The sequence below is a fragment of the Struthio camelus genome, chromosome 10 (genome assembly GCF_040807025.1).
Source record: "Struthio camelus isolate bStrCam1 chromosome 10, bStrCam1.hap1, whole genome shotgun sequence".
Lineage (NCBI taxonomy): Eukaryota > Metazoa > Chordata > Aves > Struthioniformes > Struthionidae > Struthio > Struthio camelus.
In genome coordinates, this window is record NC_090951.1 from 24,008,030 (window position 1) to 24,035,578 (window position 27,549).

The window sequence follows — 27,549 nt, forward strand, 5'->3', positions numbered from 1 at the left end:
GGGAGCTCCCACGCTGACAGGCCTCCACTTGGCCCTGGAGCTGCAGTGCCTTGGGATTGGTCGCTCTTCAGGCCCAGGCAGGCTTCCGCAGCTAGCAAGATGGCTCAGGACCACGCTTCCAGACTTTCCAGCAATGTTCACATGTCTTCTGCGCAGCCAGCAAGTCCTGGTATCTCTCCCTTTGATCCCGCAGAGCCATCTGCTGCCCAGTGCTAGGGCATTAAAAAGGGCATTAACCGTTTGGTTTTAGGCACAGGGAGAAGGGCGCGGAAACGCTGCAGGCCTAGGGCAGGGCGGTTCTTCTGGGGTCTGCTTCTGCTGGCATCTCTATGCTTTCTGGAACGGGACAGGGGCCCTAGTGTCCAAGGCAAGGACATGACAAGGTGCCACGTGCCGGTAATCAGCCTGCGGAGGAGTCAGGCGGGGATGGGACTTTGCACCAAGCCGGCCTCGATCCCCACAGGGCAAGGTGTCCGGGTGTGGAGCCTTGGGGAGACAAGGATGGAGCGTGCGGTTTGAAAAGGGAGAGCCAAAACGCTGGAGGAATCCTTTCATCGTCGGCAGCCACAACTTTCTGGTCCCACAGGGAAAGCCCACCGCTGAGTGCCCAGCCCCTGCCCCTGAGCTGGAAGGGTGCCTGCTCCCAGGCCACAGCCTCCAAAGCCTGTTGCTCTCCCACGAGGGGTGCCAGGGAAAGACCGGACCCCCTTCCCCTCCCCTCCCCTTGGGTGCTCCTGGGTGTGGAGGGAAGGCCAGTGCAGGGGAAGGGGAAACAGCACCCCCAGCTGGAGAAATTTACCAGAGGAAGTGCTTCTCTTGGGAATTCCGCTGCCGATTCAGCTCTACCCTCTGCTTCCACTCTTCCCGACGCACTTGGTAAGTCTCCAAGAGTTGCAGGGTGTGGCTTGCTCGTACAGAAAGCTGCCTGCAAGAGCAGGGAAAGTTCCCTCTCCCCTTCTGGCTGAGGCCCTCCTGCCTCTCCCCTCGACCAGCCCCTGCACGCACGCTCCCGCTGGTGGTACCCACAGCCTTCAAGTGGCAATGCAGCTTGGGGCTGCCTGGCACCAGGGTCCAGCCCAGGTCATTGCCATGCCAGGAGAAATCAGGGGACGCCATACCCAGCCCCATGGCTCCCAAGATGGGCTTCCTCACACCTCGGACAGGTGCTGCCACTCCAGTTTTCCAGGCCGGGGCTGGGCCTGGCGCGCACTTACTCTTTGCGCAGCCGCGGCAGCCTCTCTGGCTTCCTCCTCTTCTCCTCAGCTCGGGGCAGGAAGGCAGCAGCGCTCTCCTCTTTCCCAAGCCACGGCACTGGTGAGTGTGGCTGAACCTCGGGCAGCGTTTCCTGATGCCGCCAAGCCTGCATTGGGGCCAGAGGCTCCAAGGACAGCAAGGAGATCGACCCTTGAGCCTTCTCTTCTATGGGCTGAAAAAACATGGTCCTCTTCCTTGGACGCCACGTTCTCCAGCCCGCTGACCAGCTTGGGAGCCTCCGCTGGATTTGCTCCAGCGTTCCAAAGCCCCACCCTGGACCTGGGGCTGGCTCCAGGTGAGGTCTCCCAAGGGCTGAAGAGAGAGGACTCGTGGCGTCCTTCACTCGGCTGGCTACACTCTTGCAAACACAGCCCCGCCTGTGGTTGGCCTTCTTCCCCGCAAGTTCAAGGGAGGGGCAACCCAGCCATGCCCCCACCACAGCACATTGCTGCTCCTCCCCTTTGGCTTTTTGCAGCAGCTTCTCCCTGCCAGGCATGGGCAGGCAAGCTTGAAAGACCATGGCCACCTGGCCTGCTCTTTGGGGGGCAGCAGTACCACTCGGACTTGGAGACCTCCACGGCTCCGCTCCTCGGCTTACCTGTTCTGCCCTGTTTGGCTGCCTGCAAACAGGAATTGCAGTCCGAGGTCTGGCTTGACGAGGTTCTTGCTGCTTGCTGTCCTCGTCCACCTCAGAGGAGCTCTCCCGAACTGTTTGCAGCAGGCTGAAAACACACAAGCCGGGTGAGGTTATCGGAGTCCCGGATGAGACCGGTCTCCATCTTGTGCTCACAAGCAGCGGTGTGCCAGCCTCTGCACAGCACAAGACAGTGCTGCTGGAGCATTTGGTGTACTGGAGCCCTTGCGATCCCGTCAAGAGTGAGGGAAGAACGCCTCCAGCTGTAGCACTCACATGAGGCCCTAAGGAAAGCTCTGGATGCCCAGGTGTGGGCCCTCTCTGGATGGCACGAGGAGAAAACCAGTGCCATTTGCCACGCCCGGAGCCTGCAGAGCACGCTAGCCGCCTCCTGCTAGGGGCACTCTCAGCCTCTGCTCGTGTGACGGATGCTTCAATCCCTCAAGCCTCTCCGAGGCCTTTTGCTGGACTCGCTCCAGCACGGCCATGTCTTTCTTGTACTGGGCCCAGCGCTTGTGGTACAGGTCTCTCGCTGGCACCTGCTGGACGGCTGCTTGACCCTCCCTCATCACGACTCTAGGTGGAACTAGAGCTCCGAGCACCCTGTGCTCAGGAATGGCTGACAGAGCTTCCTGGAGCCTGTTAGAGCTTGCGAGGGGGTCACAGCTGACACCTGGCAGCTCTGGCTGCTCAGCCGTGCTGCTCCGCGGTAGAGGAGATACGCACACTTTTGCTGAAGCAGGCTTGCTGAGGACTGCTGAGAGCAGGCTGTTCAGCTGGGCAAGAAGGAAGCTTCGAGGAAGGAAGCGCTTCCCTTGGTCGGCTTCCTGCCTTGCAAGAAGGCCTCCAGCCTCCCTTAGGTAAGAGGCAGGCTGCACTCCCAGACACCTTGCCCTGTGGATCGAGGCCGGCTTGGTGCAAAGTCCCATCCCCCGCCTGACTCCTCCGCAGGCTGATTACCGGCACGTGGCACCTTGTCATGTCCTTGCCTTGGACACTAGGGCCCCTGTCCCGTTCCAGAAAGCATAGAGATGCCAGCAGAAGCAGACCCCAGAAGAACCGCCCTGCCCTAGGCCTGCAGCGTTTCCGTGCCCTTCTCCCTGTGCCTAAAACCAAACGGTTAATGCCCTTTTTAATGCCCTAGCACTGGGCAGCAGATGGCTCTGCGGGATCAAAGGGAGAGATACCAGGACTTGCTGGCTGCGCAGAAGACATGTGAACATTGCTGGAAAGTCTGGAAGCGTGGTCCTGAGCCATCTTGCTAGCTGCGGAAGCCTGCCTGGGCCTGAAGAGCGACCAATCCCAAGGCACTGCAGCTCCAGGGCCAAGTGGAGGCCTGTCAGCGTGGGAGCTCCCTCGGCTGCTGTCAGCGTTGTCTCCATTGCGGCCATGGAGCTCTTAGCAAAGGGGATGATAAAATCCACCTACAAGGGCCAAAGGAAAAAAAAGTGGCGGGTGCGTGTTCACGGCTGGAGTAACCAGCCTGTGCCTCACAAAGGACAGTGCTGCAGGACAGATGAACAGAAGAGCTGTTAAACCCCCTCCATGTGCTCCTCCACAGTTTTTGTAGCACCGTAACAGAATAACGCCCGTACACAGACCACAGCATAGAGACACGCGTGCCACAGAGCGGGGGTGCAAGCAAACCACTGCCTCACTCATTCTAAGGACAGCGCGTGTGCACACACACACACACGCACGCACACACGTGCGCCCCTTCTTTCCTTCATTACCCTCCCTAGGACACGCTCAGAGCTCACACCTCTCACTCCCCAAGACCCTCACGCACAGCCAGGACTGCACCGCCAGAGTGCACATGCACCAGCCCAACACATCCCTGACACTGCACACGCATCCGCACACATGCTCACGCTCTCCACACGCACAGAGACGCTGCACAGCGGACACACCCCTCACACAGCTTGGTGGCCAGGACACACGTACACCTGATGGGCCCACAGCCCCAGGGGTGCTATAGGGGCTGGAGCCCTTCTCCGGATTGTATGGGGAAAGGCTAAGGGCAGAGGAGGAGCTGCTGTGGGGTAGAGCGGTGCGGCAACCTGGGAGTGCAGATGCCTGGCTTTTCTCTGCAGCTGCAGTGCTCTCCAGCCAGGCAAACCTGGGATGGGCCATGTTTGTCCCTGGGCCTCCGTCGGCCCTTGGCTGCTCCTTGTGGCGGCCCCCCCAGGGCTGTGCTCATGTCCTGGTGGGCGCACGGTGTCCCCACCACCCACCTCCTGACCGCTGCCTGGAGGTGGACGTGCCTCATTTAGACCTTCCTCCTCTCTTGCCGCATGGCTGAGGTTGGGGTTTGTGGGGTTTTTTTAGCGCTTTCTTGAATTAGGTTTTCAAAGCAGCACCTAGTAGCTTCTTGTAAACTGCAGTCAGCTCACGGCTACTTGACAGCCCTGTCAGCCTTTTTCAAATCCTGGGCTCCTTGAAGCCTGTCCATGCGCCTCCTCTGACCCGGGAACACAGCGTTTCCCTGCCCTTCATCAAACACAGGAAGGGGCTTTGTGGATCCTTCCAGAGGAGCGGGTGATGGCGGTGTCCTTTCGGTCTGTTGCTGGGAGAAGCCTCTTCTTCGGTCGTCTTCCTTGTCCCAGTAACGCCTGATGCTCCAAACACTGCACTCTCCCTGCAAGAGCTGCCTCTTACTAAGCACCTGCTTCACTGGCAGACATTCGGCGTAGTAAAGAGGCAAAGGCTTTGGACCGCCTTGCTGCTGCAGGGACCAACAAATTACCACGGAGGTCCAGAAGCTGAGTACTCAGCCAGTACTGTTTTGCCCTGCCTGTGCGCTTAGTTGGCAGCTTTCCCTGGCCATGCAACTCATGAAGTGGTGCTGACCCTGATTTCCAGAAAAGTGCTTGTCAGTTTAAAAGAGAAGAACTGGGGGGAAGAGAAGAACAGTGGGGAGTTGGAAGGGCGACGTTCTGCTGCTTTGGGGGACTGCCCGCTGGCTTTTCTGGTGCGGTGACCCTTCTGTCTCGTCTGGCTCTGAGAGCTCCGTGAGGTCCCTCTTGACCCTCCCTGTGTGGAATAGCTACAAGATGCTGCTGCAGAGACTACTGGACTCTGACAGCCAGGCAGGGGTTAGGCCAGAGCCCAGATGCCCTCGGGAGCAGAGCGCAAAGCCAGAAGCCCGTTGGCTCCCCCACGAGATGTGGTTTGGGACCAGTGTTCCCTGCTGCTGCTCTCCGTGTCCTTCTTGGCTGCCTTAGCCCCTCTCCAGCCTCCACTCCCATTGGCCCAGCATGGCTTTGGCTGCTCTGGGTCTGCCCTTACTCACGGTCCCTGTGGCAGTCGGGTGTCCTTCTTCTGCCTCCCCTCGCCCCCTCCCCCGGCTGTCTTCACTACAGGGGCTTTCTGATGCACTCAATGGCCTCACAGGGCTGCCACAGCAGCGACCGCACTGTCCCAGCCCTGGGTCGCCTGTGGCCTCCCTTTTCCTGCCTCTAGCCAGCTAAACCCTGCCGAGGGGCACTTTGCCCTGGCACTCCGTGCCCTGGTGAATGTTGCAAGCCTGGCATGCAATGGCTGCTCCTTGCTGGACGAGACAAAGAGGAAAGCACTTGAGGTGCCCGGTTAATGCTGAAGAGCCATGGTGATCGCAGGCAACAATGGTTGCTCGTGGGCTCCAGTCCGCCTCTCCAAGCGTGCTCCAGTGGCGCAATGGGCCAGCGCACAGTACTTATACAGCAGTGCTAAGCGGAGGGATGCTGAGGGTGTGCGTTCAAGCCTCACCTGGAGCATGGGCTTTTGATCATGCAGTGCCTCCTCTTCCCTTGGGCGGTGCAGCTTTCCAGCAGTGACATCTGTCTCAAGCCAGACATCCCGGGACCTGCCAATACAGACACCTTGGAACACCAGAAGCGCTCGGGGCCGTTCCAGGCTTGACCTGGGCTCTGCCCGCATAGCACTCGGTTTGGGGCCCCGGAGGCAGAGCTGGGCTCTCCTCCCTTCTCTTCCGCAGAGGATCCAGACCCCACTCAGGGCGCAGATGCTAACATTTTCCTTTGCTCTTCAGCATTTGCCCTCCAGGCGGACACTCTCCCAGCACCAGCTGCCCAGCCTCACTGTGGCAGATCCTTCCTAGCCAGCCTTTCCCCCTGCAGCCAGGCCAGGAGGAAGCACTCCTGGCTCTCTACACGCGAGCACTGCGGTGGAGCTGCAGGCAAAAGCTGCTGCCTCACAGCGCCTCTCACTCTGCAGCAGGCAAGGGAGAAAGGCAGCTCTGCCTTTCCAGGGAGGGTTTCTTTCCCACAGCCAGCTTACAGCTTGGCCGGAACAGGACTTAAGACTTCCAGCATGGTGGCATAACCTCAGAAAAGTCACACGCTCCCCCTGAAGAAAAAAAAAAGCGACTTCTTTCTCCCAGGGAAGAGCTACTTGTGTGGGGGGTCTCTATGGCGTGGGATGGCAGTTGCGGGTGGGCTGGGGCTGCAGGGCAGTTTGTGTGTGGAGCTGAGAGTGCCCTGACTGCAACACGGAGAGCAAGGGCAAGGGAAAGGAAAGGTGAAAAGCTGGGCACTTTCCAGGCAGAGTCTCTCAGTTCTCAAGCTTGGCCTGGAGAACGGAGACGCTTGACTGCTTTCCCAGAAGCAGGGGTAGCTGTCACGGCAGCCCCCCAGCAGAAGACACTGCACGATCACTAGAAACCAGGAAATCATTTTAGGCACGAGCCCACTGAATGTTTGGAACAGAGAGCACAGAAGAGCTTCCTAGGCCATGGCATCTTTGGAAACAAACCCGTTGGCCCACCCTTGCAGGTGCCTCCCGTGTCTTTTCCAACTCTCCTTTTCACCCGGTGGGCTTTGCAAAACCATTGCTGTGACTCGGATTCGAACCGAGGTTGCTGCGGCCACAACGCAGAGTACTAACCACTATACGATCACAGCTGCCCATGTGATTGCCTTTCCTCCTCGGAAAGGGAGGGATTGCCTTCCCTCCTGCCTCCTGCCCTCCTGCCTTCTGCCCTCCTGCGGAGCAGCCAGAGCTGTCAGGTGACGGCAGGCTAGCAGGGAGAAGTCAGAAAATGCGAGTCTGTGTCCTTGCAGAGCAGCACCCGAACAGCGCAAGCCCTCACTCTCTAGATTCACCTTTTCAGAAGTCTCAGTTCTTGGGGATGGCAAAGAACTGGACTGAAGGAAGTTACGGGGCATGTCCAGGGGCTGGCGATGAGGAAAGGACAACTCTGCAAAGAGCGGCCCCGCGTAGCCAGCTGGACAGAGGGTGGTGTAGGGGGGAAGGCAGGTGCATAGCACAGGGGATAGGAACTGCTCCGTGCCCAGCCCTGGCTCTTTCTGCTCAAGTGTCCCTTCCACCACGCACCCTGGGGTGCAGTGTGAGCCTGTGGGCGCACCTCCACAAAGAGCGACGGTCCTTTCCCCACTTGCTCTGCTCCTGCTGCTGGGAGAGGTCCTGGCGAGAGGTCGCAGCTGCAGGAGTGCTGCGCTGGGTGGCGGAGGTGGCTCAGCAGAAGGGAGCTGCTCCTCGCCTGAGCTACGTTGCAGCCATGCCCGGCCCTGGCCGCCATGCACCTCGCTGACCCTGCCCTTCCCTGGCTGACCAGGCTCCAGAGCTTGGCCTCAGACCCGTCTCAGCACTTTGGACTTGGCTGGCAACCACTGCTCTGTGCCTGGCCCTCGTTCCTGACACTCAACCAGCTCTCCCTTCTTGCTCGGGTGCTGAGGGCCTGTGCCCTGCCAGGGAGGTCCCTGCCTCACTGGCCTTGCTATGTCCCTCGCAGCCTGCTTGCCTGCCCTCGGAAAGCAGCCCGCTCCCACTGCTGGCTGCCACCTGCAGCAAGAGCGTGCTCACGTTTCGCACTGTGCTGCAAGGACAGCCGGAAGGGGCATCGGTCCCCTGGCGAGAGGCAATCCAGACTTCCCCCAGCCCAACCCATGCACCAGGACAGGAGTGTTGCAGTCTGGTGGGTATAGGTGAGTGGTGCAAGGAGCTGGATTTTGGCTCCGGTTTCTTGGAGAGGTGGGTTTGAAGCCCGTGCTGTCGGGCTTTGTTGTCTCAGGCTGCTGTGATTTGTGCCCAGCTGTGATTTTCTGCTCAGGGACTTTCCACGGCAGCGGGTCCCTGCCGGCAAGCCTACGTGTGCCGCCAAAAGGAGGCCGTCCCTGGGTGGGCTCGAACCACCAGCCTCTCGGTTAACAGCCGAGCGCGCTCACCCATTGCGCCACAGAGACCCCCCCCGACCAAGGGCTGTCTCAGTGATGCGCCCGTCTGTGCCATGACACACCTCGGTGCTGAGGGACTGGCAATGCCCCTGATCTTGGGCCATGTCCTTGGAGGGCACGTGCACGCACCACGCGGTGGAGGCGGCTTGAGGAGAGGCCTTTTCTCAGTCTCTTCCAGCATCGCTTTCCCACACGCTGTGCGTCAAGAGAGAGCTGGTGGGTGCAGCTCTCTCCCGTGCCCGCCCGCCTGCTCTGCTCCTGGTGCTGGAGGCAGGACAGTAGCCACGCGCACAGCACTGCTGACCTGGCTGAGGTGGACTCAGGGCAAGGGATTTGCTCCGCTCCCTCTGGCCACCCCTGCCCAGAGCAAGGTGTAGCAGTGGTGCCAGCAGCTGGAGGCTCCTCTCCTGGATGGGCCCTGAGCACCTGGGGTCCACTGCCCATAGGTGCTGAGTGGTGTCTAGGCTTCCTGTGAGCCCCAGCACCATCGGACCCTGTCAGCGCCCTCCGGACCGTTTCTCAGAGACTTCCGGAATAAGAAGAGCTTGGCGCAGGGGTTGCTTCAGAGCAGGCATTTGAGTGAGGCACACGGTGGTTTCCTCTCTGCGTGGGCATCGACTGACCCTGGCAGAGGACAGACTCCCCTCCCAGGGAGCCAGCTGCTCTATGAGCGCAGCAATGTGTGAGCCCTCTTGGCTTGACATGGAAAGACGGGCAGTTTTGTCCCGCAGAGGCACACTTCTGAGAGCTGCAGCTGAATTTAATGCAGGAGGGTGTTTTTGCCAAGCTGTTAGGAGCTATGAAGCTGGACTGGTTGTGTCCTCCTGGCAGCGTGTCGTGACTAGAGCCGGGGCCATCTCAGTAGCACAAAAGGGCATTAGACCGTGCAGAAAGGGCCCCCAGGGCCCCCTTGCCTCAACCACGCTGCCAATAGCTCACGGCGCAAACCTGTGTCCAGCGGTGACCAGCCTCCCCGCCGACCGCCACCTTGCACTCCCTGGGCCTTCCCGCTGCAGGGTGCCTGCTGCCCAGAGGCTCTGGTTGAGGGCCTCGTTCTCAGAAAGAAGGAGGAATGCCTGCAGAGTTGCCTGGGAAGGCTCGGGCTGCCATGGCAATTTGTCTTCCTGACCGGCTGTGGGGGGCTGTGGTTGGAGGGGTTGGTCCCCTGCAGGGCAGGGCTGGTGCCCACCGGTGGGTGCACAGGCAGGCTGGGCCTCTCCTCCCTGGTGGTCTAGTGGTCAGGATTCGGCACTCTCACTGCCGCGGCCTGGGTTCGATTCCCAGCCAGGGAAAGGGTTAGGGTTAGGGCTAACCCTATTGCCACAGCAAGCGAGGCCTTTCACCTGGGGGGGGGGGGCAGCGTGGAAGGAAGGGGACCCTATCAGACGCACAGGAGCTCTGAGCAGGCACGAGGAACAGGGCGTTTCCTCTGTTGCAACAACAGCCATCCTGGGCTTGCCTGTGCAGCCAGCTCCAGAGCAGCCCTGTCTTCTGCCAAATCCCCTTGCAGAATACCCTTTCCTTAGGGCTCCTGGGAGGCGCTGGGTGACAGAGAAAAGGTCTCTGGGTCTGCGGGACGTGACTCACCTGCCGCAGGAGCTGCCTTGTCTTTCAGTCCTAAGATCCCTGCACTACCCAGTCCCACAGAGGCAGGAGCAGGCGACTCTGCAGTGAAGCTTTGCTCTGCACATGCCAATGAGAGACCCTTCCCATGCTTCCTGGTGCAGACGGGGCCAGAAGGCCCAGGGAGGAGCTGAAATGGGCTCCTGGGCCCATGGGCAGGGTGTGTGGAGCATTGCTGGTCAGGGCCACTGAGGCCCTCAGGGCCCTGACAGCACCCAGGTGTCGCGTCCTGCTGCTACGCCACAGGGGACTCGCAATAACAACCAGTGCTTAGGCCCTGCTGATAGTCGCAGCCTGAGCCAGCCCTTGGTTCTGTTACGTCCTGGACAACTCCGGTCACTTTGAAAAAAGCCCTGGAAACAAGCCCACCTGCCCCCCACACTCAGCCATGGCACAGGTGTTCCTCAGTGCAGCGAGATGTTGGTGCACAAGGGGTGGCGCTTAATGCTCCCAGACCCGATTTTGCATTCGCACGGCCTTTGGCACGGTTTGGAGACGGTCCTGGCGGACTCTTGGACAGTGCCCGGGGGGAAAGGAAGTAGCCGTTGCTGAGAGCACAGCTCACCGAGGCAGCACACAGGTGCAGCAGTTTGAGCCAAAGGAGGCTGTGACCTCTCGCAAGCTCTAACAGGCTCCAGCGAGCTCTTGTCAGCCATTCCTGAGCACAGGGTGCTTGGAGCTCTAGTTCCACCTAGAGTTGTGATGAGGGAGGGTCAAGCAGCCGTCCAGCAGGTGCCAGCGAGAGACCTGTACCACAAGCGCTGGGCCCAGTACAAGAAAGACATGGCCATGCTGGAGCGAGTCCAGCAAAAGGCCTCGGAGAGGCTTGAGGGATTGAAGCATCCGTCACACGAGCAGAGGCTGAGAGAGCTGGGATTGTTTAGGTGGGAGACGCAAAGGCCCAGAGGGGCTCTTGTCAGTGTGTCTAAATACGTGATGGGGGGAGTAAAGAAGACGGAGCCAGACTCTTCTCAGTGGTGCCCAGTGAAAGGAGGCGAGGCAGTGGGCACAAACTGACATACCAGAAATCTCCCTTAAGCACAAGAAAAATCTGTTTTCCTGATCGAACGCTGGCACCAGTTGCCCAGAGAGGCTGTGGTATACCTAACCAGCACAAGCCCTTGCTTTGCGGAGGCCGAAGAGTGCCGCCAGAGCCCTCCTCTTTATTCCTTCCTTCCTTTATCCCTTCCTTCCTTCCTTCAGGGCAGAGCTCAGCACAGCCCCTGCGGCCAGCAATGGTAGCGCAGCGTCCCCATCTGGGACCACCACACTGGTGAGGCCCCCACCCCCGCCCCCGCCATGGCTCTCGCTGCGCCATGGCGTGGGGTGGGGCAGCACCCCAAAACAGCCAGCGCAGCTGCCCTTGGCTGAGGTGGGCAAAGCCTGGCAGGGCCTGGGGGAGGGTGTCGCGGGAGGCCTGGCAGCCTCTTGGTGACGCGGGCTGGGGGGGTGGTCACAGTGGGACATGCCGCATCACAGCCACAGCTCCCCTCCCGCCACGGGGCCCCCGACCCCTCCCTGCCCTTCCCTGCGAGGCCTGGGCAAGCCCAGCTGCTGGGGCTGCTCTCGCCACCGCTCTTCTCTGGAGGAGCTGCTTTGCAGCGCAACGAGAGGGCGAAGGCAGGCCACGCAACACTGCTGGAGCCTGCCTGTGGAAGTGCCGAGGAGGAGAAGTTTCCTCCTCACCCTCCTGCTACAGGGCCTCATTGAGCGTGAGGGGGCGCAAAGATGGAGAACCTGTGGCCAGACGTGTTTCCAACGCTCAGGAATCTCAGCCGCTACGGTAAGGCTTGCAGGAGGTATTTCCTGACTGCTGTAGAGCATATCAGCTAGGAGAAGAGCTATGGAAAGGCTGGGCTCTGTGGGGCAGGGCTGGACAGGGCTAGCGGGTGCCACGAGAGACCAGTCTGCACGTCCCTTGGTGGCCCAGCGGTGAGTTTGGCAGCCGGGACTCCTGCAGGGGAGACACCTGGGGCTGCCCTGAGCCTGGGCGACTCCTGTGGGCACGGCACCGTCCTCTCACTGGTGTGGAAATCTAGTCCCCGTTTCCCGAGCGGGCGGGTATGCCTTTCAGGCATGCCCACCTGAAAGGACAGGAGCCTCGCTTAGAAGTGGGCAGAGGTGTCCTCGCAGCTCAGCTCTGCAGCTCCCGCCACGTGGAGCACCTTGCGTGTTTGGAATTGGGGTGGCGGTATGTTTCGTCTCACCTGCACCGGTCACCTCCTTGGTGAGCAGGGTGCTGAATGGTTGTGCGCTTGCTGACTTGGATTTTTCCCTTGCTTTCCAGCGATTGTTACCATTTGGGACAGCGTCTCTGAATACATTCTAGAGCACTTGGCAGAGAACAAGGTGGGTCTTGTGGCTCGGTCCTCCCCTCCTGAAACGCTGACGGTTTGCCTTGTCCTGGCACCCCTGTGCCACGGAGTGCCGTCGCTTCCCTCCCCTGAAAAGAGAAAGCGCGCCCCCGCAGGACACTGTCCTGGACAAATGTGCCACAGAGCAGCTTCTCTGGCACCGGCGGCAACAACGGAAGTCCCGATAAAGCAGAAGAGAGTGCTGGGCACTTTCTGGGCCTTCTCCCTTCTCCAGTGCCAGCATGGAAAAACCAAAGCCTGGCCCCTGTTCCAGGGTTGGTCCCTGCCGTTGGAAACCCCTCCGAGTGTAGGTAGGGGAGGAATGTTGGCTCTGCTGTTGCTTTCCCAAAGAGATTTGGGGGGGGGCGAGCCGAGGAGCAAGAGGAAAGAAAGGTCTGGAGTGTGTGCTTTCCCTAGTGCCCCATCTTGCCCTTTGCATGCTAGGGGTGGGCAGGGCCCAGGGCAGCATCCCCACGCTCGGGCAAGCCCTCGGTCAGTTTTTCGTCTCCAGGCTGCTTATGCTTGCTCCTTCTCTCCCGCTGCTGCTCTCAGGGTGTCAAGGTATTAGGAGTGGGGATATTCTATGTCCTTAAACACTACGAGTGCTCCGTGAACGGTGAGCTTTCGATTGTTCGGAGACCCATGTTCCGTATATCGGAGGTTGTTGCCAAGGAATACCAGGCCAGGTGCGCTCAAGAAGATGTTCCTGGTAAGAAGACACGTTAAAACCTTTGCCTGCCCTTGCGCCGAGCTTGAGGCGCATGCAAACTGCTCTGAAGACATGACTGAATGCCTCCGGCTGGCCTGAGAACAACTTCAGCTTGTTCAAGCTGCAGAGGCCAGCCAGGAGCAACTGCTCAGAAAGGCTCCCTGGGTGTCCTTTCCTGGTAATATGCCTTCAGCCGGGTGCGTGGGAGGGATAGGACGCTGGCCCCAAAAGCGGAGACATTTGCTGACTACGAGGCGGTGGGGGTGGGGGTGGGGGTCGGGGTGGGGGGTAGAAGAACCCTGTGGGCTGCTGTGCCGTCCTTGCACTTTGCTTCTTCCTTGCGTCTACTGACATGGCATAGGCTTAGCCCGAGGGCACTGACTGCGGGCACAGTCACAATGGCCTGGCACCGCGCACTTTCTCATGGGACCTGCACCCGTCTGCCCTACTTGTCCTGCCCTCCGGTAAAGTGGTCCTACCAAATGGTTAGTTTCCCTTTTTTATTCCTGCACTGGCAAAATCACTGCTGCCCCCTGAGCACCTCAGTTTGCAGGCTGCTCTGACTCTTCCCGGAAGGGACTCCATAAACCGCTCCTAGGCGCTGTAGCAGAGGATTCAAGAGCCTGCTCTGAGGCAGCGCTGTCTTGCCAGAAAGTGTTGTCGCCTTGTGATTGGAGCCCGCTGCCCTGCTGCAGAGGTGCCTTTGTTCCTCCTTTGCTGCTGTCTAGGTGACGTAAGAATCGTCCCTCTGAGGTACGAGGATCTACCCGTGTGCGCCCACATGCCTTTTACAACGGTGCAGTGCTGCATACAGGAGACCGTGATGGCGTTCTTTCGGGCCATCTCAAAAAGACAGACCGTGGACTTTGTCTTCAAGGCCATTGGCATTCTCTCCGTACGAGACCAGGAAGTGACCATGAGATTTTACGATGACTTCCTCCTCACCGTGGATGGCACTGGAAAGCTGCTAGCAGCTCTGCTCGGGGTAAGTCGAGCACTTCCCCGTGCTACGCCTACTTCTTCTGGACAGCTGTCAAAGGACGACTGAACCGATCTCTGTTGGCCTGCCAGGACCTTCCCGGCCAGCGGGGCAGCCACGGTCTCCAGCCACGCCAACTCTCTCTAGCGTCCTTCTCCCGTACGCAGTGGTCTGGGCGACAGAGGCGAACGTAGGACGAGCTGCCCCGCGTTAGGCCAAGGCTCTGGCTGGCCCAGCATCCCACTCTCTGTGCTAGAAATGATAATGGCGAGGCTTTTACGGGCTCAAAAGCAGGCAGTTTCTGGGGAAAGAGTCTACAACGCAGGCAGGTATCTGTGGCACTTCGCCTCGCAGAAAGCCATGGTTGAGTGCTGGGCCGTCTGCACTGACCAGCCCTTCCCAGTGTCCCTGGCGTCCCACTGCCATGAACGGCTCTTTTCTGCCCCAGGCCTGCGTTCACGCTCTGCTTGGGATGGTCACCCTGTCCCAGCCTGTCTCCTCATCCCAGCCCAATGCCCTTCCCCAGCTCTCTCGTGTGGCACTCCCGGTTCTTACCCACTGGGCAAAGGCAAAGCAAGGGCTGGGTCTCTCTCGCTCCTCTTCCACGCTATGGATGCAACCACCCAAATCCTTGGAGAGCCTGTGAGGCTAACACCAGGTCCGAGCCAGGTGTTCTCTTTCCAGGAGGGCTCATAGCAAGCCAACCGGCAAAACCTGGCCCGCAGAGACCCTGGCTAATCGAATGCCTTCTCCTGTGCCTGACTTCTCCACTAACAGAGAAGGAGCGTCCTCGTTGACTGTCTTGACTCTTGCCCTTGCGAAACACCTGGCAGTGAGGTCCCTCATTCTCAGCTCTGAGCTGTGCATCTTCTGCTTTCCTAGTTGAGGGCTAGCATTTGGAGAGGAAACTTTGTTTCAGGGTGTCCCGGTGGCAGCATCTGCCCTGAGCACAAGAAAGATTTGCTGCCTCTAGGAGCAAAAGGCAGTCATGTCGCCGGAACGCTCTCACGTACCTCTGTCTCTGTTTCAGGCCCCAGGGACGAGACCCCTGGTGGTTTCAGGAAGAGGAAGTGTGGCTTTTCGCATGGGTCCCGGCAGTGTCTTCGTGTTGCCACAGTACGTTTGTGGAGTAGGTCTCAGCTCCTGCTTGGTGAATAGGAGGAGGGGAGGCGAGATGGTCTCCAGGGGCAGCAAGGAGGCCTGGAGTACACTTTCTCCGCGTTAGGATAGGGAAGCCCTGGCCCAGACTGGTGGGGCCTCTCGTGTGCGCACACGCCGCGGAGGTCTGGCCTGTGCCTCTCCGGTTCCTCAGAATGAGAGTTCTCAAGGATGCTGCGTACTCTGCTTTGGAAAGCTATGGCCTTGGCAGGCCTTCTCAAAGCTCTCTGGCAACGGACTGTGAATGCGAGCGGCAAAGGGAGCGTGGTGCCTTTTCTGCAAGCTGGCCTCTTCTCCTTTCCAGATTTGATTTGACGCTTCCGGCTGAAAAACAAGAGGCGGAATCTCCCTCCCAGGGATCCCTGAAGTGCACTGAAGAAGAAGGGCAGATGGACAGAACAGGTCATGTCACAGCTGACTTGTGAGCGAGAAGGGAGTGTGCATGCGTGCGTGTGTTCCCTTTGTCCTCAGCAGTAGGTGGTTGGAGCCGTGGTCGAGATGCCGTGCCTGGGAGAGTAGACTGCCTCTTTGTGCCTCTATTTACCCCTCGCAGCAAATCTCAAGTGACTCTGGATGGCAGGAGGTCTCAGGGTGGCCCAACAGCAACAAATGCAGCTGGTGCCGCTGAAGGGCAGTTTTGCCCCGGGGCGCTGCGCCCTGGTGGATAGCGCAAGCTCCTCTTTCACTTTAGGACATTTGGCGGCGAGGTGTCTATGCTGGAGGGGAGGGGAGGGGGGGTGGTCTACCTCTCTGACGGATCCCGGGCACGTGAATGTGGGGAGAAAGATTGCCTGGAGATGACTGTCAACAGGCTGCTAACGTGTGCCAAGGACGTCCTAGGGAGCAAGACTTCTTGGAGAGCGTGGCTCCAAGGGGATCAGCCTGTTTGATCCGATGCTGGAGCACATCTGCCTGTCCCAAGTGCTCACAAAGACGCTTGCTGAAGAGCCTTCTCCTTTCCTACTTCCAGGGAGTGCTCCCGTTGCGTGCCTCCTCTCTCAAGAAAGGCCTGTGCCACCCGCGTTATCTGGCGCCGGCCGTAAAAAGCAGAAGGGGCGGAAGAGCAAAGGAAGCAAGTCGTCGGCCAGGTGAGGCTCTTGGAGAAAAGGGCTGAGGGTGCCCTTGTGCTCCTGGAGTTCTTTGAAGGGGTTGCTTCTTCCGTACACTCTGTCAGTGTGACATCTGAAGGGCGGCCAACAAGTCTTTGCATGACTTGGTCTTCCTAGATTGACGGCAAGCCTGTCGCAGGTTTCTGCGAGCCTCTGGTGTCAAGCTTCTCTCTGGTGCCTTTCTTGTTTCCAGGACGGAGACTGAGATGTTGCCTGTGAGACCAGCCTCTTCCCCCAGAGGGTCTCGGAAGGCCGCCAAAGGCCGGGAGGCAAAGGACAGAGCGCGTAACAAGCAGACTGAGGGAAAAGGTAATGTCACAGCTGACTGGTGAGAGAGGTGTGTTTGTTTTCCTTTTGGCCTCCGCAGCACGGGGCTGGAGCCAAGCTGAAAAGGCGATGCCCGGCGGAGTAGGCTGCTTCTCTTGTGCCTCTGTTTACTCATCACGGCAGATCTCAGGGGACTCCTCCTGGAAGGGGCTCTCCGGGCAGTCCTGCAGCACCAACTGCAGCAGCTGCCACTGCTGAGGGGCACTTGGCCCTGGGACTCCATGCCCTGGTGTGTCTTGCAAGCTGCTCCTTAGTTGCAGGAGTCTGTCTGTGCAGCGGCATTTAGGAATTTAGGAAGATCCCTCCGCGCTCTGCGCGGGATCAAAATCCTGCCTTGAGCTGCCAGTGGCGGAGGGGGTCTACCTTTCCCAGGGAAGCAGCACGCTGGAATGTGGGGAGGAAGACCACGTGGAGATGAGTGGCGACAGGCTGCGAAGCTGTGCCAAAACGTGGCTTCCTTGTGGAGGCTGGTAATTGCAGGCCTTGTGCTGTGCATCTCCCTAAGCGTGTCTTTGGGCTGGATGCGCCAGAAGAGCAAGTCTGTGCATGTGAGCGCCTTATAGATGTGCAGGAATCTGTTCCCCTTCTCGTGTGGCACTATGCCCTCCAGCCCGCAGCCGCCCCAAAGGAGAGGGTACCATGAGGTCACCAGCACCTCCCAGCCAAGCCCCGCTTTTTAAGCCTATGGGCTAGAGAAAGCAGGAGAACAGCCACAGTACTCCAGGGCAGACGGGTGCCCTGCAGAAGTGAAGAGCTGGACAGGATTCTGTGTCAGCAAGGGCCTAAGACCTGCTCGGGAGCAGAGCTCCGAGGCAATCGGGCTCTTTGATCCAAAGCTGGAGCACAGCTGCCTGTCCTTCTTGTTCAAACGCTCACAGAGATGCCTGCTGAGGAGTCTCCGCCCTTCCTACTTCCAGGGAGTCCTCCTGCTGAGCGCCTCCTTTCTCGAGAAAGGCTTTCTCCGCCCACGCTATCTGGGGCCAGCTCGAAGGGAGGGAAAGAATGGAAAACCCGGGGAAACAAGCCAGCTGCCAGGTGAGGCTCTTGGAGCAAAGCATGCCGGTGACCGTGTGCTTTTGGCATTCTGGGAAGGAGTTGTTTCCGTCGCACACGCCGTCGGTATGAACTCTGAAAGGTTGTCAACTCGTGTCACAACGACTGATGTCGATGCAAGAGGTGTTGCAGCAGCTGAGAAGTTGCAGCAAAGCTGTTCTGCTTTGCTAGACATTTCAAGGGACCTCATTTGGTTGCAGCGTAGATGAGAGCACTTCCCAGAGGACCGTGAAAGTCAGACCATCCTCCCCCACCAACAGAGAGCGGTGTCCGTTTTCCCTGGTTTTTAGGTTGGATTCAATTCACTAGAAGCCTCCCCTTTTCCCATTTCACCCCAAAACAGAGTCTTTCTGACCACCTCACGGCCTTTAGTGCCCCTAGCAGGAGGCGGCTAGCGGGCTCTGCAGGCTCCGGGCGTGGCAAATGGCACTGGTTTTCTCCTCGTGCCATCCAGAGAGGGCCCACACCTGGGCATCCAGAGCTTTCCTTAGGGCCTGTAGGGCCTCATGTGAGTGCTACAGCTGGAGGCGTTCTTCCCTCACTCTTGACGGGATCACAAGGGCTCAAATACACCAAATGCTCCAGCAGCACTGTCTTGTGCTGCAGAGGCTGGCACACCGCTGCTTGTGAGCACAAGATGGAGACCGGTCTCATCCGGGACTCCGATAACCTCACCCGGCTTGTGTGTTTTCAGCCTGCTGCAAACAGTTCGGGAGAGCTCCTCTGAGGTGGACGAGGACAGCAAGCAGCAAGAACCTCGTCAAGCCAGACCTCGGACTGCAATTCCTGTTTGCAGGCAGCCAAACAGGGCAGAACAGGTAAGCCGAGGAGCGGAGTCGTGGAGGTCTCCAAGTCCGAGTGGTACTGCTGCCCCCCAAAGAGCAGGCCAGGTGGCCATGGTCTTTCAAGCTTGCCTGCCCATGCCTGGCAGGGAGAAGCTGCTGCAAAAAGCCAAAGGGGAGGAGCAGCAATGTGCTGTGGTGGGGGCATGGCTAGGTCGCCCCCTCCCTTGAACTTGCGGGGAAGAAGGCCAACCACAGGCGGGGCTGTGCTTGCAAGAGTGTAGCCAGCCGAGTGAAGGACACCACGAGTCCTCTCTCTTCAGCCCTTGGGAGACCTCACCTGGAGCCAGCCCTAGGTCCAGGGTGGGGCTCGACCATGCAAGAGAGGCTCTGGAATGCTGGAGCAAATCCAGCGGAGGCTCCCAAGCTGGCCAGCGGGCTGGAGAACCTGGTGTCCAAGGGAGAGGTGGAGAGGACTGTGTTTGTTCAGCCCTAGAAGAGAAGGCTCAAGGGTCCACCGCCTTGCTGTCTGCAGCTACCCGGGGGAAAGGCTAGAGGTAACTTAGCCAGCTCTTCTCAGAGGCGCACAGTGACAGGGTGAGAGGCACAAGACGTAGAGTTGCAAAAAGGCAGATTCCGGCTAGCTGTTGGGAGGCGCGTTTCCACCATGAGGGTGGTCAAAGTTTGGAACAGGGCCCAGAGAGGCTGTGGGACTTCTACCCTTGGAGTTATTCAACCCTCAGGTGGACACAGCCCGGGCAGCCTGCTCTAACTGGCCCCGCTTGGAGCGGGGCCTTGGACGAGAGCTCTCCAGAGGTCCCCTCCAACCGACCCCGTTCAGTGGTTCCGTGCTGGGGTCTGACTGGTGGAACCCCACTGGAGCGTTTGATTTCACGGTTGCAGCGCTGAAAAACGGTCATTCCTTGCCCTCATTCACCCTGTCACGAGCGATGTCAGCAAGAGAGAATGGAGCCAGCAAGCAACGGTGGTGAATCCCGGCCAGGGTCCCTGCCTGCGGCAGTGCTTGGCATGGGGGTTTCTGAGGCCAGAGCAGAGCAAGTGTGCGGGAGGACGCACAGGCCCCGCAGTTGCTGGCTTCTCCAGGGCTGAGAGGTGAGAGCGCCTGAGGGAGGTCAGAAGCAGCCTCAAATTTGTCCTCTGGCCCCAATGCAGGCTTGGCGGCATCAGGAAACGCTGCCCGAGGTTCAGCCACACTCACCAGTGCCGTGGCTTGGGAAAGAGGAGAGCGCTGCTGCCTTCCTGCCCCGAGCTGAGGAGAAGAGGAGGAAGCCAGAGAGGCTGCCGCGGCTGCGCAAAGAGTAAGTGCGCGCCAGGCCCAGCCCCGGCCTGGAAAACTGGAGTGGCAGCACCTGTCCGAGGTGTGAGGAAGCCCATCTTGGGAGCCATGGGGCTGGGTATGGCGTCCCCTGATTTCTCCTGGCATGGCAATGACCTGGGCTGGACCCTGGTGCCAGGCAGCCCCAAGCTGCATTGCCACTTGAAGGCTGTGGGTACCACCAGCGGGAGCGTGCGTGCAGGGGCTGGTCGAGGGGAGAGGCAGGAGGGCCTCAGCCAGAAGGGGAGAGGGAACTTTCCCTGCTCTTGCAGGCAGCTTTCTGTACGAGCAAGCCACACCCTGCAACTCTTGGAGACTTACCAAGTGCGTCGGGAAGAGTGGAAGCAGAGGGTAGAGCTGAATCGGCAGCGGAATTCCCAAGAGAAGCACTTCCTCTGGTAAATTTCTCCAGCTGGGGGTGCTGTTTCCCCTTCCCCTGCACTGGCCTTCCCTCCACACCCAGGAGCACCCAAGGGGAGGGGAGGGGAAGGGGGTCCGGGCTTTCCCTGGCACCCCTCGTGGGAGAGCAACAGGCTTTGGAGGCTGTGGCCTGGGAGCAGGCACCCTTCCAGCCCAGGGGCAGGGGCTGGGCACTCAGCGGTGGGCTTTCCCTGTGGGACCAGAAAGTTGTGGCTGCCGACGATGAAAGGATTCCTCCAGCGTTTTGGCTCTCCCTTTTCAAACCGCACGCTCCATCCTTGTCTCCCCAAGGCTCCACACCCGGACACCTTGCCCTGTGGGGATCGAGGCCGGCTTGGTGCAAAGTCCCATCCCCGCCTGACTCCTCCGCAGGCTGATTACCGGCACGTGGCACCTTGTCATGTCCTTGCCTTGGACACTAGGGCCCCTGTCCCGTTCCAGAAAGCATAGAGATGCCAGCAGAAGCAGACCCCAGAAGAACCGCCCTGCCCTAGGCCTGCAGCGTTTCCGCGCCCTTCTCCCTGTGCCTAAAACCAAACGGTTAATGCCCTTTTTAATGCCCTAGCACTGGGCAGCAGATGGCTCTGCGGGATCAAAGGGAGAGATACCAGGACTTGCTGGCTGCGCAGAAGCCATGTGAACATTGCTGGAAAGTCTAGAAGCGTGGTCTTGAGCCATCTTGCTAGCTGCGGAAGCCTGCCTGGGCCTGAAGAGCGACCAATCCCAAGGCACTGCAGCTCCAGGGCCAAGTGGAGGCCTGTCAGCGTGGGAGCTCCCTCGGCTGCTGTCAGCGTTGTCTCCATTGCGGCCATGGAGCTCTTAGCAAAGGGGATGATAAAATCCACCTACAAGGGCCAAAGGAAAAAAAAGTGGCGGGTGCGTGTTCACGGCTGGAGTAACCAGCCTGTGCCTCACAAAGGACAGTGCTGCAGGACAGATGAACAGAAGAGCTGTTAAACCCCCTCCATGTGCTCCTCCACAGTTTTTGTAGCACCGTAACAGAATAACGCCCGTACACAGACCGCAGCATAGAGACACGCGTGCCACAGAGCGGGGGTGCAAGCAAACCACTGCCTCACTCATTCTAAGGACAGCGCGTGTGCACACACACACACACGCACGCACACACGTGCGCCCCTTCTTTCCTTCATTACCCTCCCTAGGACACGCTCAGAGCTCACACCTCTCACTCCCCAAGACCCTCACGCACAGCCAGGACTGCACCGCCAGAGTGCACATGCACCAGCCCAACACATCCCTGACACTGCACACGCATCCGCACACATGCTCACGCTCTCCACACGCACAGAGACGCTGCACAGCGGACACACCCCCTCACACAGCATGGTGGCCAGGACACACGTACACCTGATGGGCCCACAGCCCCAGGGGTGCTATAGGGGCTGGAGCCCTTCTCCGGATTGTATGGGGAAAGGCTAAGGGCAGAGGAGGAGCTGCTGTGGGGTAGAGCGGTGCGGCAACCTGGGAGTGCAGATGCCTGGCTTTTCTCTGCAGCTGCAGTGCTCTCCAGCCAGGCAAACCTGGGATGGGCCATGTTTGTCCCTGGGCCTCCGTCGGCCCTTGGCTGCTCCTTGTGGCAGCCCCCCCAGGGCTGTGCTCATGTCCTGGTGGGCGCACGGTGTCCCCACCACCCACCTCCTGCCTGCTGCCTGGAGGTGGACATGCCTCATTTAGACCTTCCTCCTCTCTTGCCGCATGGCTGAGGTTGGGGTTTGTGGGGTTTTTTTAGCGCTTTCTTGAATTAGGTTTTCAAAGCAGCACCTAGTAGCTTCTTGTAAACTGCAGTCAGCTCACGGCTACTTGACAGCCCTGTCAGCCTTTTTCAAATCCTGGGCTCCTTGAAGCCTGTCCATGCGCCTCCTCTGACCCGGGAACACAGCGTTTCCCTGCCCTTCATCAAACACAGGAAGGGGCTTTGTGGATCCTTCCAGAGGAGCGGGTGATGGCGGTGTCCTTTCGGTCTGTTGCTGGGAGAAGCCTCTTCTTCGGTCGTCTTCCTTGTCCCAGTAACGCCTGATGCTCCAAACACTGCACTCTCCCTGCAAGAGCTGCCTCTTACTAAGCACCTGCTTCACTGGCAGACATTCGGCGTAGTAAAGAGGCAAAGGCTTTGGACCGCCTTGCTGCTGCAGGGACCAACAAATTACCACGGAGGTCCAGAAGCTGAGTACTCAGCCAGTACTGTTTTGCCCTGCCTGTGCGCTTAGTTGGCAGCTTTCCCTGGCCATGCAACTCATGAAGTGGTGCTGACCCTGATTTCCAGAAAAGTGCTTGTCAGTTTAAAAGAGAAGAACTGGGGGGAAGAGAAGAACAGTGGGGAGTTGGAAGGGCGACGTTCTGCTGCTTTGGGGGACTGCCCGCTGGCTTTTCTGGTGCGGTGACCCTTCTGTCTCGTCTGGCTCTGAGAGCTCCGTGAGGTCCCTCTTGACCCTCCCTGTGTGGAATAGCTACAAGATGCTGCTGCAGAGACTACTGGACTCTGACAGCCAGGCAGGGGTTAGGCCAGAGCCCAGATGCCCTCGGGAGCAGAGCGCAAAGCCAGAAGCCCGTTGGCTCCCCCACGAGATGTGGTTTGGGACCAGTGTTCCCTGCTGCTGCTCTCCGTGTCCTTCTTGGCTGCCTTAGCCCCTCTCCAGCCTCCACTCCCATTGGCCCAGCATGGCTTTGGCTGCTCTGGGTCTGCCCTTACTCACGGTCCCTGTGGCAGTCGGGTGTCCTTCTTCTGCCTCCCCTCGCCCCCTCCCCCGGCTGTCTTCACTACAGGGGCTTTCTGATGCACTCAATGGCCTCACAGGGCTGCCACAGCAGCGACCGCACTGTCCCAGCCCTGGGTCGCCTGTGGCCTCCCTTTTCCTGCCTCTAGCCAGCTAAACCCTGCCGAGGGGCACTTTGCCCTGGCACTCCGTGCCCTGGTGAATGTTGCAAGCCTGGCACGCAATGGCTGCTCCTTGCTGGACGAGACAAAGAGGAAAGCACTTGAGGTGCCCGGTTAATGCTGAAGAGCCATGGTGATCGCAGGCAACAATGGTTGCTCGTGGGCTCCAGTCCGCCTCTCCAAGCGTGCTCCAGTGGCGCAATGGGCCAGCGCACAGTACTTATACAGCAGTGCTAAGCGGAGGGATGCTGAGGGTGTGCGTTCAAGCCTCACCTGGAGCATGGGCTTTTGATCATGCAGTGCCTCCTCTTCCCTTGGGCGGTGCAGCTTTCCAGCAGTGACATCTGTCTCAAGCCAGACATCCCGGGACCTGCCAATACAGACACCTTGGAACACCAGAAGTGCTCGGGGCCGTTCCAGGCTTGACCTGGGCTCTGCCCGCATAGCACTCGGTTTGGGGCCCCGGAGGCAGAGCTGGGCTCTCCTCCCTTCTCTTCCGCAGAGGATCCAGACCCCACTCAGGGCGCAGATGCTAACATTTTCCTTTGCTCTTCAGCATTTGCCCTCCAGGCGGACACTCTCCCAGCACCAGCTGCCCAGCCTCACTGTGGCAGATCCTTCCTAGCCAGCCTTTCCCCCTGCAGCCAGGCCAGGAGGAAGCACTCCTGGCTCTCTACACGCGAGCACTGCGGTGGAGCTGCAGGCAAAAGCTGCTGCCTCACAGCGCCTCTCACTCTGCAGCAGGCAAGGGAGAAAGGCAGCTCTGCCTTTCCAGGGAGGGTTTCTTTCCCACAGCCAGCTTACAGCTTGGCCGGAACAGGACTTAAGACTTCCAGCATGGTGGCATAACCTCAGAAAAGTCACACGCTCCCCCTGAAGAAAAAAAAAAGCGACTTCTTTCTCCCAGGGAAGAGCTACTTGTGTGGGGGTCTCTATGGCGTGGGATGGCAGTTGCGGGTGGGCTGGGGCTGCAGGCAGTTTGTGTGTGGAGCTGAGAGTGCCCTGACTGCAACACGGAGAGCAAGGGCAAGGGAAAGGAAAGGTGAAAAGCTGGGCACTTTCCAGGCAGAGTCTCTCAGTTCTCAAGCTTGGCCTGGAGAACGGAGACGCTTGACTGCTTTCCCAGAAGCAGGGGTAGCTGTCACGGCAGCCCCCCAGCAGAAGACACTGCACGATCACTAGAAACCAGGAAATCATTTTAGGCACGAGCCCACTGAATGTTTGGAACAGAGAGCACAGAAGAGCTTCCTAGGCCATGGCATCTTTGGAAACAAACCCGTTGGCCCACCCTTGCAGGTGCCTCCCGTGTCTTTTCCAACTCTCCTTTTCACCCGGCAGGCTTTGCAAAACCATTGCTGTGACTCGGATTCCAACCGAGGTTGCTGCGGCCACAACGCAGAGTACTAACCACTATACGATCACAGCTGCCCATGTGATTGCCTTTCCTCCTCGGAAAGGGAGGGATTGCCTTCCCTCCTGCCTCCTGCCCTCCTGCCTTCTGCCCTCCTGCGGAGCAGCCAGAGCTGTCAGGTGATGGCAGGCTAGCAGGGAGAAGTCAGAAAATGCGAGTCTGTGTCCTTGCAGAGCAGCACCCGAACAGCGCAAGCCCTCACTCTCTAGATTCACCTTTTCAGAAGTCTCAGTTCTTGGGGATGGCAAAGAACTGGACTGAAGGAAGTTACGGGGCATGTCCAGGGGCTGGCGATGAGGAAAGGACAACTCTGCAAAGAGCGGCCCCGCGTAGCCAGCTGGACAGAGGGTGGTGTAGGGGGGAAGGCAGGTGCATAGCACAGGGGATAGGAACTGCTCCGTGCCCAGCCCTGGCTCTTTCTGCTCAAGTGTCCCTTCCACCACGCACCCTGGGGTGCAGTGTGAGCCTGTGGGCGCACCTCCACAAAGAGCGACGGTCCTTTCCCCACTTGCTCTGCTCCTGCTGCTGGGCGAGGTCCTGGCGAGAGGTTGCATCTGCAGGAGTGCTGCGCTGGGTGGCGGAGGTGGCTCAGCAGAAGGGAGCTGCTCCTCGCCTGAGCTACGTTGCAGCCATGCCCGGCCCTGGCCGCCATGCACCTCGCTGACCCTGCCCTTCCCTGGCTGACCGGGCTCCAGAGCTTGGCCTCAGACCCGTCTCAGCACTTTGGACTTGGCTGGCAACCACTGCTCTGTGCCTGGCCCTCGTTCCTGACACTCAACCAGCTCTCCCTTCTTGCTCGGGTGCTGAGGGCCTGTGCCCTGCCAGGGAGGTCCCTGCCTCACTGGCCTTGCTATGTCCCTCGCAGCCTGCTTGCCTGCCCTCGGAAAGCAGCCCGCTCCCACTGCTGGCTGCCACCTGCAGCAAGAGCGTGCTCACGTTTCGCACTGTGCTGCAAGGACAGCCGGAAGGGGCATCGGTCCCCTGGCGAGAGGCAATCCAGACTTCCCCCAGCCCAACCCATGCACCAGGACAGGAGTGTTGCAGTCTGGTGGGTATAGGTGAGTGGTGCAAGGAGCTGGATTTTGGCTCCGGTTTCTTGGAGAGGTGGGTTTGAAGCCCGTGCTGTCGGGCTTTGTTGTCTCAGGCTGCTGTGATTTGTGCCCAGCTGTGATTTTCTGCTCAGGGACTTTCCACGGCAGCGGGTCCCTGCCGGCAAGCCTACGTGTGCCGCCAAAAGGAGGCCGTCCCTGGGTGGGCTCGAACCACCAGCCTCTCGGTTAACAGCCGAGCGCGCTCGCCCATTGCGCCACAGAGACCCCCCCCGACCAAGGGCTGTCTCAGTGATGCGCCCGTCTGTGCCATGACACACCTCGGTGCTGAGGGACTGGCAATGCCCCTGATCTTGGGCCATGTCCTTGGAGGGCACGTGCACGCACCACGCGGTGGAGGCGGCTTGAGGAGAGGCCTTTTCTCAGTCTCTTCCAGCATCGCTTTCCCACACGCTGTGCGTCAAGAGAGAGCTGGTGGGTGCAGCTCTCTCCCGTGCCCGCCCGCCTGCTCTGCTCCTGGTGCTGGAGGCAGGACAGTAGCCACGCGCACAGCACTGCTGACCTGGCTGAGGTGGACTCAGGGCAAGGGATTTGCTCCGCTCCCTCTGGCCACCCCTGCCCAGAGCAAGGTGTAGCAGTGGTGCCAGCAGCTGGAGGCTCCTCTCCTGGATGGGCCCTGAGCACCTGGGGTCCACTGCCCATAGGTGCTGAGTGGTGTCTAGGCTTCCTGTGAGCCCCAGCACCATCGGACCCTGTCAGCGCCCTCCGGACCGTTTCTCAGAGACTTCCGGAATAAGAAGAGCTTGGCGCAGGGGTTGCTTCAGAGCAGGCATTTGAGTGAGGCACACAGTGGTTTCCTCTCTGCGTGGGCATCGACTGACCCTGGCAGAGGACAGACTCCCCTCCCAGGGAGCCAGCTGCTCTATGAGCGCAGCAATGTGTGAGCCCTCTTGGCTTGACATGGAAAGACGGGCAGTTTTGTCCCGCAGAGGCACACTTCTGAGAGCTGCAGCTGAATTTAATGCAGGAGGGTGTTTTTGCCAAGCTGTTAGGAGCTATGAAGCTGGACTGGTTGTGTCCTCCTGGCAGCGTGTCGTGACTAGAGCCGGGGCCATCTCAGTAGCACAAAAGGGCATTAGACCGTGCAGAAAGGGCCCCCAGGGCCCCCTTGCCTCAACCACGCTGCCAATAGCTCACGGCGCAAACCTGTGTCCAGCGGTGACCAGCCTCCCCGCCGACCGCCACCTTGCACTCCCTGGGCCTTCCCGCTGCAGGGTGCCTGCTGCCCAGAGGCTCTGGTTGAGGGCCTCGTTCTCAGAAAGAAGGAGGAATGCCTGCAGAGTTGCCTGGGAAGGCTCGGGCTGCCATGGCAATTTGTCTTCCTGACCGGCTGTGGGGGGCTGTGGTTGGAGGGGTTGGTCCCCTGCAGGGCAGGGCTGGTGCCCACCGGTGGGTGCACAGGCAGGCTGGGCCTCTCCTCCCTGGTGGTCTAGTGGTCAGGATTCGGCACTCTCACTGCCGCGGCCTGGGTTCGATTCCCAGCCAGGGAAAGGGTTAGGGTTAGGGCTAACCCTATTGCCACAGCAAGCGAGGCCTTTCACCTGGGGGGGGGGGGGGCAGCGTGGAAGGAAGGGGACCCTATCAGACGCACAGGAGCTCTGAGCAGGCACGAGGAACAGGGCGTTTCCTCTGTTGCAACAACAGCCATCCTGGGCTTGCCTGTGCAGCCAGCTCCAGAGCAGCCCTGTCTTCTGCCAAATCCCCTTGCAGAATACCCTTTCCTTAGGGCTCCTGGGAGGCGCTGGGTGACAGAGAAAAGGTCTCTGGGTCTGCGGGACGTGACTCACCTGCCGCAGGAGCTGCCTTGTCTTTCAGTCCTAAGATCCCTGCACTACCCAGTCCCACAGAGGCAGGAGCAGGCGACTCTGCAGTGAAGCTTTGCTCTGCACATGCCAATGAGAGACCCTTCCCATGCTTCCTGGTGCAGACGGGGCCAGAAGGCCCAGGGAGGAGCTGAAATGGGCTCCTGGGCCCATGGGCAGGGTGTGTGGAGCATTGCTGGTCAGGGCCACTGAGGCCCTCAGGGCCCTGACAGCACCCAGGTGTCGCGTCCTGCTGCTACGCCACAGGGGACTCGCAATAACAACCAGTGCTTAGGCCCTGCTGATAGTCGCAGCCTGAGCCAGCCCTTGGTTCTGTTACGTCCTGGACAACTCCGGTCACTTTGAAAAAAGCCCTGGAAACAAGCCCACCTGCCCCCC

General features: G+C 59.7%; 3 non-coding genes across 3 annotated transcripts; all 3 read right to left on the minus strand.

The window, feature by feature from the left end:
• Nucleotides 1–6,717: 6,717 nt before the first annotated feature.
• On the minus strand, nt 6,718–6,789 carry TRNAH-GUG (transfer RNA histidin (anticodon GUG)). Its single transcript has one exon. It is a non-coding gene; the product is annotated as a tRNA-His (tRNA).
• Nucleotides 6,790–8,017: 1,228 nt separating this feature from the next.
• TRNAN-GUU (transfer RNA asparagine (anticodon GUU)) lies at nt 8,018–8,091 on the minus strand. Its single transcript has one exon. It is a non-coding gene; the product is annotated as a tRNA-Asn (tRNA).
• Nucleotides 8,092–25,481: 17,390 nt separating this feature from the next.
• On the minus strand, nt 25,482–25,555 carry TRNAN-GUU (transfer RNA asparagine (anticodon GUU)). Its single transcript has one exon. It is a non-coding gene; the product is annotated as a tRNA-Asn (tRNA).
• Between the last annotated feature and the right edge of the window lie 1,994 nt (nt 25,556–27,549).